Source organism: Phyllostomus discolor, chromosome 13 (assembly GCF_004126475.2).
Source record: "Phyllostomus discolor isolate MPI-MPIP mPhyDis1 chromosome 13, mPhyDis1.pri.v3, whole genome shotgun sequence".
Lineage (NCBI taxonomy): Eukaryota > Metazoa > Chordata > Mammalia > Chiroptera > Phyllostomidae > Phyllostomus > Phyllostomus discolor.
The window spans coordinates 14,458,375-14,471,499 of NC_040915.2; the positions used below are offsets into that span (position 1 = coordinate 14,458,375).

The 13,125-nt window shown below is 46.0% G+C and overlaps 1 pseudogene; it reads right to left on the reverse strand.

Moving 5' to 3' along the window:
- Positions 1–9,564, reverse strand: part of LOC114510315 — a 21,227-nt pseudogene extending 11,663 nt beyond the window's left edge.
- Between the last annotated feature and the right edge of the window lie 3,561 nt (positions 9,565–13,125).

A 13,125-nucleotide genomic window follows, 5' to 3' on the forward strand; every position in this document is an offset into this window, starting at 1 on the left:
TGTTTTTGATGTATATTACATTGTAATATGTATCAGTAGTTTTTTTCCTTTTTATGGCTGAAGAACATTCCATTGCATACATGTACCACAATTTGTTTACCCATTCATTCAGCAGTGGACATTTGGGCAGTGGCCACCTTTGGCCATTGCACATAGTGACTATGCATGTGCATGGACTTGCTTGAGCACCTGTGTCCAGTTCCTTGGGGTACATACCTAGAAGTGGAGTTGCTGGATCCTATGGTAATTCTGTGTTTAACTTTTGAGAACCCGCCAAATTGGAATGTGGTATTTTGGCATTAGAATCTTTCCTGGTGCCTTGGCTTTCTCCTATCCAAGAAAGGAGGGCTCCTTCTAGGCGCCTAAAGGACCTGGTATGGTGCATAGGCGAGAAGACACAGACTGACCTGGTTTGAGTCTCTGTTGAAAGCATGTGTGAGGCTGGCTCCAAGGCTCATTAAGGCTCAGTTTTCCTATCTGCAGAAATGGAGATATAATTTTCTTTTCTTTTCTTTTTCTTTTCTTTTCTTTTCTCTTTCCTTCCTTCCTTTTCTTTTTTCCCTTTCTTTCTTCTTTCCCTTTCCTTTCTTTTTCTTTCGTTCTTTCTTTCTTTTCTTTCTGTCTTTCTCCCTCTCTCTCTCTTTCTCTCTCTCTCTTTCTCTCCCCTCCCTTCTTCTCCCCCCTTCCCCCCTTCCTTTTCTTTTCTTTTTTTTTCTTTCTCCTCTCTTTTCCTTTCCATTTGCTGAGGGCTTACTGTGGCCAGGCACTGGGGAGGTGGTTAGCCATCACAGAGTTTACAGAATGAGGGATTGGGGGGAGGAAGGAAGGACCAAGGAGCAGCATTGTTTGCATAGGGAAGATTCTTTTTTGTCATGAGAATAACACTTTCTTTCATCACAAGTAGTTAGTGAGTACATTTAGGTGGGCCTGTGTCTTATTCCTCTCTGTCCCTGCAGACAATAGAGGGCCTATGGAAAGAGATATGTCATTTAGAGTTCTGGGGTGGCAAGCAGCAGAAATTGAGTGGCTTGATTTAACAAGAATTCCTGGGAAAAGATTGGAAAGCTTCCAGAATTGAAAGAATAGCTAACCAACCAGCTCTGTGGGAGTCGGGGAGGAGGCCAGGGAGTGACAGGCATCTCAGCACCAGTGGCTTTTCACTTTGCCTCCCCTGGGGCTGCACCTTTAATAACCCTGCTCTGACCTTTGTCTCCCACCTGACAGTGCTCTCGTTGCCCTGGGCCAGGGCGTGTGTGGCAGGATGCTGCCCGTAAGTGCAGGCTGGGCTCTATGTTACAGTCATCAGAGGTTGGACTTCTCATTATGACAATTGTCCTAGCAAATAATAGTGAAGGTGTTGTGCAAGGGTTGTCTTGTACAAAGTCACACTTGGGCCTGCAAGAGCCAAACCCAGTCTGGTACTGAAAGTGAAAGTCAGCTGGGACTGCAAAAGAAAAAGTCTCTTGGAGGCGAGAGAAGATGGAGTCAGATGCAAGGCCAGCAGGAAACACAAGAACGAGTCCCAAGTGTTTCTCCCCAGGTGGCAGCAGATGTGAAATGGTCCTGAGGACCCCTCGGTGGGTGACCACCACTTTCTGACCTATGACAAAAGCAAAGGCTCACTGTGCTGTGTCTCATCTGTCGCTGGGGCTGGCCAAACTGCTTAGCGTCCTCACCTCCCAATAGCACTCCGTCCCTAGTTAATCCCTGCTTTGCCTCATCTGAGTCCAAAAGAGCAGCCAAACCGGAAGTGATTCCTGCTTCACTTTGAACCCACTCAGAATCCTTGCTTACAAAATTTGCAAAAGAGCGGCCCTCCTTCCACGGGTGCCTCTGGGGTGCCCTGCCTCATCGCATCAAGTGATGAAATCAGATTCCACCAGTGGACGGTCAGGCTCGGTCCTGGTGGCCTCTGGCTAGTCTTTAACCAGACTGTCAGGGGCTGGAGTAGAAGTCTGCGATTGGCAGCCCTGCTAGGGCGGTGGGATGGGGGGTGAAGCTCCCCACAGGAGAGCAGACTGCTGTCATCAGGAGAGGTGAGAGTATGAAGCATTCAGACCCAAGAGATGGAGCTCTTGGGGTGGTGCTCAGTTAATGCTATATCTTTAGAGACACTACAGCAAATATCTTATAAATTATAGATGATAATAATGATTAAATACGGCTTTTAGCCAGGCACTCTTTGTCTATGACCTCATTAATTCTTAAAGCAAACCTCTACCTGTTTTATAGACCTTTGCAGGTTCTAGGACATACTCGCTTTGCAGGGAGAGTCATCCAACATGATGAACACTGGAGGCAAGTGGCTCCCAGTTCCCCGGCACCGCCTCAGCAAACTACGTGGGCGGGCAGCCGCCTGCTCCCATCCCCAATTCCTCTGGATCTTTGTGAGGACGCGAGAAATCAGAGGTGGCTGTAGATCCGAGTCACCCTGCTTCAGAACAGGGGACTCACACTTGACTCTGGCAGTAATAATGACAAACCATAAAAAACATTGTTAGCTATTTTACTACATGCAGGACTGCGCCAAGAGCTTTGCACGTATCATTTAATCCACAGAGCAGCCCTGCGAGGTGCGTGCTTCCTTAATTGACAAACCAGGGATGTTTCTGGCTAAGGTCACACAGCTGATGGACGACAGAGCAGAGCTTGGGGCTGGTCCAGAGCTGCCTGTGCTAAACCGGAAGGCTGCGCTGCCTGCCTGACTGCCACCATCTGTGAGTGCAGCCTCTGGTTTAGATTTTTGAGCTTGTTTGTCTATGTACTTGTTCACAAGTAAATATATTTTTAACGAATTAAGGGAGAAAGTGCTCGGCACAGGGCCCGTCTCATGAGTCATTATTATTACAGTTACAAATGGGAGTGTTCCTGAACAGAATGCAAATCAAATCCTATTCTCCCCGTAACTTTAGCTTCCGATTCTCATTTTGTCTTCATTGCTCAGTGATGTTCAGTTTGCCAATGGCTCTCAAATGCTCTCCATCGCTCCTCTGAATGCCAGCTGCCAAACTTCTCCCACACGTTCCTAATGAGGCAAACAAACACGTGAAGGCATAAAAAAAAATAAAGGCACCTCTTAGCAATTCGGGAAGGGAAGAGCCCTGTTATCATGGGGTAAATAAGCCCCTCCCCCAACTTTTCTGTTCCTAAACTCAGGAGTCTGGGGAGGGGAATGGGAGGGAAAGGGGACCAGAGACTATGATGGCTGTCCCAGGGAAATCCCAGGGAGTGTCTTCCACTGAGAGTAGCCGGCCAGAGGGGCTCCGAGTGTGGCCTAGAGCCATTGGCATCACCAGCATTGTGGGCAGAAGGGTCAAAATGCAGGTTCCTGGCCTGCACCCCAGGCCCACTGCAGCCATGTCTCTGGAGCTGGAGCCCATGAACCTGCATTTGGCATGTTTCTTAGTGAAGAGCTAGAGTCTTATTCTAATATGGGAAGGAGCCTTGGGCAGGGCTGGAGTTGCTGTCGGGGGTAGGAAGTCTGTTTAAAAGGACCTCGTGGATGGTGGCCTGTTGAGGGAGGGGCACTTTCCGTGTGTGTTCTCACATGGATTCCCAGCACAACTTCCACCCTGGATGCACTTGACTTATGAACACCATCTTACTTATTACACGGCTGTGCTGAGACTCCACCCCACCCCCGGAGAATGTGACAGGGAAGCAATCACTCCTTCCTGCTTCCCCCACCCCCAGACATGGTCCTGCTCGCAGCGGGCTGCTTGCACAGGACCACCATCTTTCCAGGCCCCTCATTCTCCCTCTTTCTCCTGATCTTCGCTGCTGCTCTTTCATTGTGGGGAGGCAGGGAGGTTTCTCTTAGAATCTGCAAAAAACCATTCCCCTTGGGAATTCAATGATGAAATTCATGTGAATCATTTCACATTTGGATTTGAGGCAGAGATTTTGTACCTAATTTAGTATGGACTGGATCGAGAGAATTACTGCCTGTTTGTTTGTCATTTGGGCTGACCTTTCCCTCCCTCCTTTCTGCGTTGTTTATGTCTTGTCTCTAGCTACCGTCACAGGTTTCATTTATCAGTCTGGGCTGCCTCTGTGATGCCAGAGCAGGCCGGGCCTGAGTCAGTGCCCTGCTGGGAATGAGGAGGAGGTTCCAGGGGCATTGTGGGAAGAAAGGAATCAATGCATGTAAAACACCTTACTACAATTCAACAACAAAAGCCACTCAAACTCAAAAACTAGCAAAAGGACTTAATACACATTTCTCCAAGGAAGGTGTACTGGCACACTACTGAAATCATCAGGTATATGGCCCCTGCCCCACCTAGGAACACCGGCTTAAACTGTGGGCTCAGAGTACATTTACAGAGGTGGATTCTCAGGCTTGAGTGGAGCAAGGGTCAGCTGTGGCTGTGAGCACCTTCTTGGCCGTGGGTTGGGATCTCATCTGCCTCTCTTCTGAGTCCCAGAGCATTCTCTTCACTGGGGCAAACACAGTGGGAGGCGCTGTGTTTAAACATTTGGAACCACTCCACACTCTATTGGCACAGTGTATTCTCCCCAAGTTCCTGTTCTTCCTTCTTTTCATGGAGCTGGCGCGCCCTGCTCTACCACACCCAGGGGAAGACTCTGCGGTGCTGGCCAAGCAGCTGACTGGACTTGTGACCCTGGGACTCTGAACAGTGTCCTCTGCTCCAGAGAGGGCTGGTCAGCTGAGCTGAAAAGCCACAGGCTGCTTTTCTTTGCTGGATATGTCTCCTAACCCTTTTCTTTAAAAGGTCTATTTAGCCCTGGTTGGTGTGGCTCCGTGGATTGAGTGCCAGCCTGTGACCTGCTGAGGGTGTGCAAGAGGCAACCTCTCTATGCATGGCACGTCGACGTTTCCCTCCCTCTCCTTCTCCCTTCCTTCCCTTCTCTCTAAACATAAGTACATTTTTTAAAGTTTATTTAAAAACTGCCCTGGCTGGTGTAGCTCAGTGGATTGAGCACAGGCCTGTGAACCAAAGGGTCCTGGTTTGATTCCCAGTCAGGGCACATGCCTGGGTTGCAGGCTGGGTCCCCAGTAGGGGGCATGCAAGAGGCAACCACACATTGGTGTTTCTCTCCCTTTCTCCCTCCCTTCCCCATTCTCTAAAAATAAATAAATAAAATCTTTAAAAAAATGTTTATTTAAAAACGTTTATGTCTTCATTGTGGTATAACTTTTATATCTTAAATGTGTAGTTTGATGACTTTTTACATAAGTATGCACCCTCTCAGGTCAAAACACAGTCCTGTGCTGTTCAGCAGAGCAGCTTCCAGCCGCCGCGTGGCTGCTGAGCAATTGCGGCATGGCCAGCTCGGATGGGCGGTGCTGTCAGTGTAAAACACAGTCTTGACAACTGAAGTGCAAAAAGTAAAAGGAAACATACATACTGATCATTTAAAAATGGTGGTTGAATAGCCACGTATTTTGGGTATATTGCTGTTTCCTTACAGCTTTTTAAATGACTACTAGGAGCTTTTAAATTACACGGACAGCCTGCACTACATTTGTTTTGGACACGCAGGTGTAGAACACTCCCCCCACCCTGAAGGCTCCCTCGTGGTCCTTTCCAATCTCGTCATCATAGGTTCACATGGCCTGTTCTTGACCTGCATGTACATGGAACAATATAGTATGAGCTTTTTAGTACCAGACTTTTTTTTCACTCAATGTTAGTTCTGTGAAATTCATTCACATTGTAGCATGCTGTAGTCATTTGTTCCTTTTCACTGTTCTGTGGAATTCTATGGTAACGAGTCATTTTACCCGGCCTGCTGCTGCTGAACACTGCTGTTTTTCTGGTGTTGGACTCTTGTTTGTTAAGCTCTAATAAAAGCTTCGTACATGTGTGCTTTGGTGTATATAAACACTCGTGTATATGATATATACCCAGGAAAGGAACGGGGTATATACCATGTCCCTGGCTCATGGGGCAGAGTATGTTCTTTGTTAATACTGCCCAACCAGGTTTCCAAAGTGGTTATAACAACTTACACTCCCATCTGCCATGGCTGAGGGTCCCGGTTGCTACGTATTCTCACCAATGCTTGGCATTGTAGTCCTTTTGATGCCAGCCATCTAGGTGAGAGGCAGTCAAGTTTTGAATTGAAAATAATTCTTACCAGTTTTTTCTCTTTACAAGGTAACATACACCCACCTAGCTGATGTATAGAACATACACATAGACAAAATGAAGGCAGTAAAAATACCTAACATCTCAACTACTATTGACATATGAGATGTATGTATGGCTCTCTCTCTCTCTCTCTATATATATATCCATATATCCATATCCATGTTTATCATGTGTGTATATTAATGGATATCACATTATAATAAATTTACCATGACCATCTTTTTATACCTACAAGTTTCCATCTACAGTGTAGTTTTTCAAAGCTATATAATGTTCCCTTTATGGATGTACCATCATTTAATCTGTGCCCTTACTCTTGGGCATTGACTAGAAGTGACAAAGTCCAGTTGACTCTCGGGGATGGAATTACATTCCAGCTGTTCAAGGGAAGTGCGGGCTTCCTGCACATACTTTAGAACAACCACCACCAGTATACAGCTTCCCAGTCTGCACCTCTATAAACCATTACTGGTAGTGAAGAGAATTATTAGTCAACAAGTTATTATGATAACTGATTAACCATCTGGAAAAATATCTGTAACAAAACAGATCCCTAACTCACATTGCATACCAACATAAATTCCAGATAGTTTAATATTTAATGTACAAAAGTGTTAGTAGAAAATTCAGATGAAAATTAAAGTAGGATGGATATGGGAGCAATGGCTCTTTTTTTTTTTCTTTCAGTTTCCAAGTAATTTTCCCCAGAATTCTGAGTTTGTGTCCTGAATCAGTAAATGCGATACAGAACAATGTAAAAATGGCTACTATTTTTTCTCCCGTGCTCTCCCCACTTGGGGAGAATCCCCTGGGCCACCTAGCTCAGAGGTTCTCTTCTCAGGATTTGGTCTAGTGAATGAGATTGAGTGGCATTACAGTCCCCTTGGATCCTTTTCAGAGGAATTTGTCTGGAGCAGGCAGAGCCCCCAGGGTTTGGAGGTGGACAAGGTCAAGGGAAGTAGATCAGTGTTTGGGGGAAAAGAGTCAGTGTCTGGGGCAAGAGCCCAGCCCGAAGAAAAGGGCATCTAAAATGTTCATGGTTCCTTCCTTTGCCTCAAAAGTGACATGAATGCAAAGGAAAAAGGAAAACAAACTAAAATGACACGGTGGATGTCTATCCTCTGGCTCCCTTCCCTCCCCCGCCCTTCCTCCTCCTCGGCCCCCAAGGACAGAACCCTGGCTGGGTGAGGGGGCAGGCCAGCCCCTCGCAGAGGAGGTCAGCAACATGGAGGGGCCTCTCCTCAGGGGAGATGTTGTAGAAGGTCTTGGTGTCTCAAAGCTCTTGTCCTGTCATCATGTTAATAGCCACGCTTTACAGCCAAAGCATCCACCCCGGAAATCTGTGGATGGAGTGTTCCCCATTTGTGGGAAGGTCAGAGTCAGTAACTAGAGAAACCTGCTGCGCCTGACCAGTGTAGCTCAGTTGGTTGGGCATCATTCTTCAAGGCGAAAGGTCACTGCTTCAATTCCTGATCAGGGCACCTGCCTGGGTTGTGGGTTTGGTCCCGGGTCAGGGCATGTGCAGGGAAGCAACCAATTGATGTTTCTCTCTCACACTGATGTTTCTCTCCCTCTCTTTCTCCCCTCCCCTCTCTCTAAAAACAAATAAAGTCAAGAGAAAAAGAGAGAGAGAAAAAAAGAAAGGAAGAAAGAAAGGGAGGAAGGAAGGAAGGAAAACCCACAGTATGTCAATGCCTCTACTAGAGCCAGAGCAGAACTCCCTCAGGATCTTGCACCTTGGACCCCATCTCCGTACACTGCAGAGATGGTGAAGTCTCGGGTGTTTATCTTTTCAATGAGCCAATCAACCTTTCTCTGAGCGTTGACGAAGATGACAGCCTGGGTGATGCTGAGAGTTTCTTTCACACAAGTCACACAGTGCATCCAGCTTCCCCTCTTCTCATTCCACATTGATGTGGAATTGGCAGACACCCTATAGAGTCAATTCTTCCTTCTTGACAAGAATCCAAATGGGGTCCCTCAGGAACTCCTTGGTCACCTCAAGCACATCAGAAGGCATTGTAGCAGACAGCGAAACCACCTGGCTACTGCTGTTGAGCTTTTGGAATATGTCATAGATCTGGTCCTTGAATCTACAGCTTAATATTTCATCAGCTACACTGAGTACAAACATCTTGATGTATTTGGAAGATAGGTATCTGCAGTTAAGTGTATGAAACACACGGCCTGGGGATGTGATAATGGGGATCTTCTATTTGCAGCTTCTGTACCTCAGCTCGTGCATTGGTACCTCCAATGTAGGGATGTCAGGAGGCACCTGTGTAGTCTCCTAAAGCCATGACTGCCTCTGTATCCTTGACACAGGAAGAATGACTCACTGCTGGATGGCAGAGGGCTCCTCAAAACCACAGGCGTAGATGCTGTGGAGGAGGGACTCTGAGCGGTTCTTGGTCAAAGCTGTTGACAATCTCATTCCAGTTACTCTTGACGATGCCTGCAGGCTCCATTCCATTCGGGCCATTGTCTCTGGATCCGTTGGTTTAAAGTATGAGTATGCTGAGTTAAGACCTGTTAGAAATCCTAACAGCCGGCTCTTTCTACCAGCAACCGGTCTTGCATGATGTCATCTTCATCCCCTGACCCAACCCCCGCCAGTTCTGGAAATCCTGACTCGCAGACACGATCCTTAGAAACTCCGGGGGCCACTCCGTTCTGTTGTGTTCAAGTTATTGCGTGCTTGAGCTTTTAAGGGACGGTTCGTGGTTTTACAATACATGATTTTCTCTGGTTAAAAAGATTGTAGAAAAGAATATTGAATCATGAAGGCTTAGGCAACACAAAAGAAATGATTGATAGATATGATCATATGAAAATTAAATACTTCAGAAAAGAAAAACCAGTTAAAAGATAAATGAAAGCTGGAGAGAAATATTTGCCATTTTGTAAGACAGACAAGAACTAAATTCTTAGTATAAAATATTCTTCCAAATTAGTACAAAAAAAAAAAAGACTCTGAAGGAGTACGTCTCTTCTCACCGGTGACTGGACTGTACGCGGCCAGGGGAGGCTTGGTCTGACCTTGGTCTGATAAGTCTTTGTGCCGCCCACAGAACCTCACGCGTCATCAGTACTCAAACCGAATCTGTTGATTTCAGCTCTTCTTTCTGCTGCAAAAATGTCTGCACCTCTTTCTGTTCCTCACCCTTGAGAACTCTCCCCCCTCACTCAGAAATCTCATTAAAATGCTTCCTGTGCAGTTTGTGACTCACAGCTCGAGTATGGCACAAACAATGCTGATTTCAGCAAGAATCCTCCCCAAAGCATGGACTGGGTTCCTGCAGTGTGCCCCAGGAGTGAATCAAACCCGGAGAATGTTTGCATCCGTACGGCACCTACTTCTTACGCCTTTAGTATGTATCTGGACCCATATTTTTTTAATCCTCACATGAATTTTTTAACTCTGAAGACATGTTTCCATTGATCTTTAGAGAGAGAGAGACATCGATGTGAGAGAGAAACAACTATTGGTTGCCTCCCACATGCACTCTGACCAGAATCAACCTGCAACCTCTTTTGGTGTATGGGATGATGCTCCAACCAGCGGAGCCACCTGGTCAGTCTATGGAGCTGTATCTTTTTTCATCGAAGTTTGTACTCACAAGGGAGAGTGTGACAAGTGGCCTGGTCAAGAAGAAGGGGCACAGGCTGGGAAATCTGGACTTAGTGCCAGCCCTGCCTGCCACTTCTTATCTGCACAACCAGACAGGCCCCTTCCAGCTCCGGCCTCAACTGCTCCCTCTGCAAAGTGAGTGGGGGGACCAGGTGGTCCCACAGGCTCCTCCAGCTCTGCTGTCTGAGGATTCAGCTCATTTTCTTCTTTTTACTGTGTGGGCTCTAATAGCTGTTCATTTAACCTTATTTGAGAAGTTTTGAAAGTCCCTTGAGTGCCCTTCTCAGATGTTAGAAACCACTGAAAGTAAAATAAAAAATGTTTTCAGTTACTAAAGTTGTTTCTCCATTTCTGAAAAAGACTCAGTTCCACTCGTTTGGAAGAAGTGAAATCGCACAGAGTGAAATGACTGAGGAGGCAGTCATAGCAGGTTGGACCGCGGTCTGCCCTGGTCTCCCCGTGTGCTGCGGTGGTGTGTGTCACCCTGTAACCTGGAAGGTGCCTGTTGATCTTCCAGGGACTCCATGTCTTCTGTTACCCCCAGAGCACTGGCTCCCGACTCAGACAGAGTAAGCTATGGGGTCATTCCAGGTCCTCCAGCCCTGCAGCATCCTTCTGTGTGTTCACCGTGATGTCGAAAGTCTCTAATGCTAGAACTTCCCCTTTGAGTTCAGGTCTTGGGCTGGGATTATTTTTGGTTGCCCAGCATGTCCATTTCACCCCCTTGCCTTATACATACATTCCCTTCTTCTGAGCTGGCCACAGACGTGGGTGTGGGAGGCAGTGTGAGCCCAATATGGGATTTCATTTCCCCGGAGACGTCATTGATTCAGGGAAGGGCGTGACGTGCTTGATGCTGGGACAGAGAGGGCTCCTGTGCCTAGATTTAAGCTACTAAGCTGGAGGGATGTCAGTATGAGCTGCTGGCAGCCACATTCTTGTATTTGGAAAGAACCTGGCATTGAACGAGGCCACGGAGAGGCTACAGGTATGAGAGATAGAGAGAGTAGAGGGCACCAAAGAAGCAAGGGGGAGATTCATAAAAGTGGGGGGAGTTAGAGTGAGAGGGCGAGAGATTCACCTTGAAGCTTTCATTCCCATAACCCCTCCTTAGATCTGGAAATTACCCCACAATCTTCCCAGCTACTCAAGTAAATAAGTCTTGTTTTTGCTTCAGACAATTTGAACTTGAAAGAGTCCTGAATAATGTATTAGTGTATCTCCAGAAAGCTCTTCTTAAATTGTGAATGCCTTATCCAGAGGGATGACACATGAAACCAGTAATGTAGATTAGTTCTGAATAATGCATAGAACATGTAAATTTTGACAAGGTCAAGCAAGGGCATCTAGAGAAGGAGATATTGCTAGAAAAGGGCAGAACCCTGGTACACTGCTGGTGGGAATGTAAGATGGAGCAGCCCCAGGGGAAAACAGTTTGACACTCCCTTAAAAAATTGATAGAGTGACCTTATGACCCAGCAATTCCACTCCCAGGCACATGCATATATGCCTTAGAGAACTGAAAATGTATGTTCACACAAAACCTGCACACGAACGTTCATAGCAGTATACTGTTCATAGTAGCCAAAATAGGGAACCCACCCAATTTCTATTAACTGATGAATGAATCAGCAAAATATGGTGCATCCATACATGGAATATCATTCAACAGAAGAAAGGAACACAGTTCTCAATCATGCAACAGCATGGATGAACTTTGAAAATATGACGCTAAGTGAGAGGAGGCAGTCACAAAGGGCAACATATTGCCCAGGTCCATTTATGTGAAGTGTGTGTAAAGGGCAGACAGAAGTAGGTGAACAGTTGCCAGCGCCTGGGCTAAAGTGACTGTATACATTAAAAGGGTTGCATTTTTTGGTATGTGGATTACATCTCACTTTTTTAAAAAAAGGTATCCCTTGTTATCCTGGTTGTTCTCATCTTTCTCTTGTACCGTGCAGAATGCATTTTGTGGTTTGACTCTGATTCCTCCTCCTCTAGCTCTGGAGCTGCCACAGTTTAGAACATCGGACACTGCCTGGTGCCTGATGTGGCTAGGAACTGTGGCCGACCTCCCTGTCCAAGGAGCTAGATCCTTTTTTGCTTGCTCAGTTATCTCTCTGGAGTAAAGGACCAGTCCTATCAACTCAAAGGGGATAGGTAGCAGTGGACTGAAACTAATTCACAATTTTGTTTAAATTTACTTGTCAAGGACAGGAATATTCAATTTCATGCATGCTCCCAATTCTCTGCACTGGGAGCAGATTTCCAGGAAGCAATTATGTAGAACAAAATGTAATGGGTAACAGGGGGTGCCTTGTGAATTATTCATAATCCGATAATGATTTTAACCCATTTTTAACATGACTTGCTATTGGTGTTAGCTTCTGGAAAGTTCCCAAAGTAAGCAACAGAGGCTTCCTTTAGTTATGCTTATATAACCATAAACCTCCTGCCTTTCCCCAAACCACCTGAATAATTAAAATCTAAAGAGGCCTGGGATCCCATTTCCTCCCCAAGTCTACAAAGCAAAGGTAAATGCTGCCTCACAGATGTCATCTTCCTCACCCATCACTTCTCTCTTCTCTGGGAGGTGGTGAGGCTTAACACCCCTCAGAGGGCCGGGCTCTCCGGGTGGGCTTGAGAAGACACAATTCATATTCGTGTTTGATTGTTGGAACGAATGAACGAAAGAAATGAATGACGGCCCTGGCCAGGTATCTCCGTGGGTTGGAGTGTTGATCTGATACGCCAAGGTTGGGGATGGTGGGTTCGATCCCCATCCAGGGCACATACAAGAATCAACCAATGTATGTGTAAATAAGTGGAGCAACAAATCGGTGTTTCTTTCTCTCCCTTCCTCCTTCTCTCTAAAAAATCAATTAAACAAACAAACAAACAAAACCCCCAAAATGAACAAATGACGGTGGAAAGAAGGAGGTATTTATAGTAATGAGGACTTGGGCTGAGGACTTTGGCTAAGGACTTTTACTACTTCTCAGCTGTCCGATTGGCCAAGTGTCCTGCTCTCAGTTTTTTTCTTTTTGTTTTTTAATCCGTAAAATGGAGAAAATCATACCTGCCTTGCTGGGCTATTGGAAGATTTTGAGAACAGAGTAAGTGTTCAATAAGCAATAGCTGTTTCCTTTCTAGCAGCAGCCCTATCATTTCCTCAGTTCCGGTAAACTATGAGACAGTTAGCCGAAGCTTTCCAAGAGCCAGAGGTTCCCAACCCAGCTGTGTGCCAGGAGACCTGGGGAGTTTTTTAAAATACAAATTTTCAGATTCTACTGCTGGAGATTCTGACTCACTAGGAATGGGATGGGACCAGAGGAGATATATATATATATATATATATATATATATATATATATA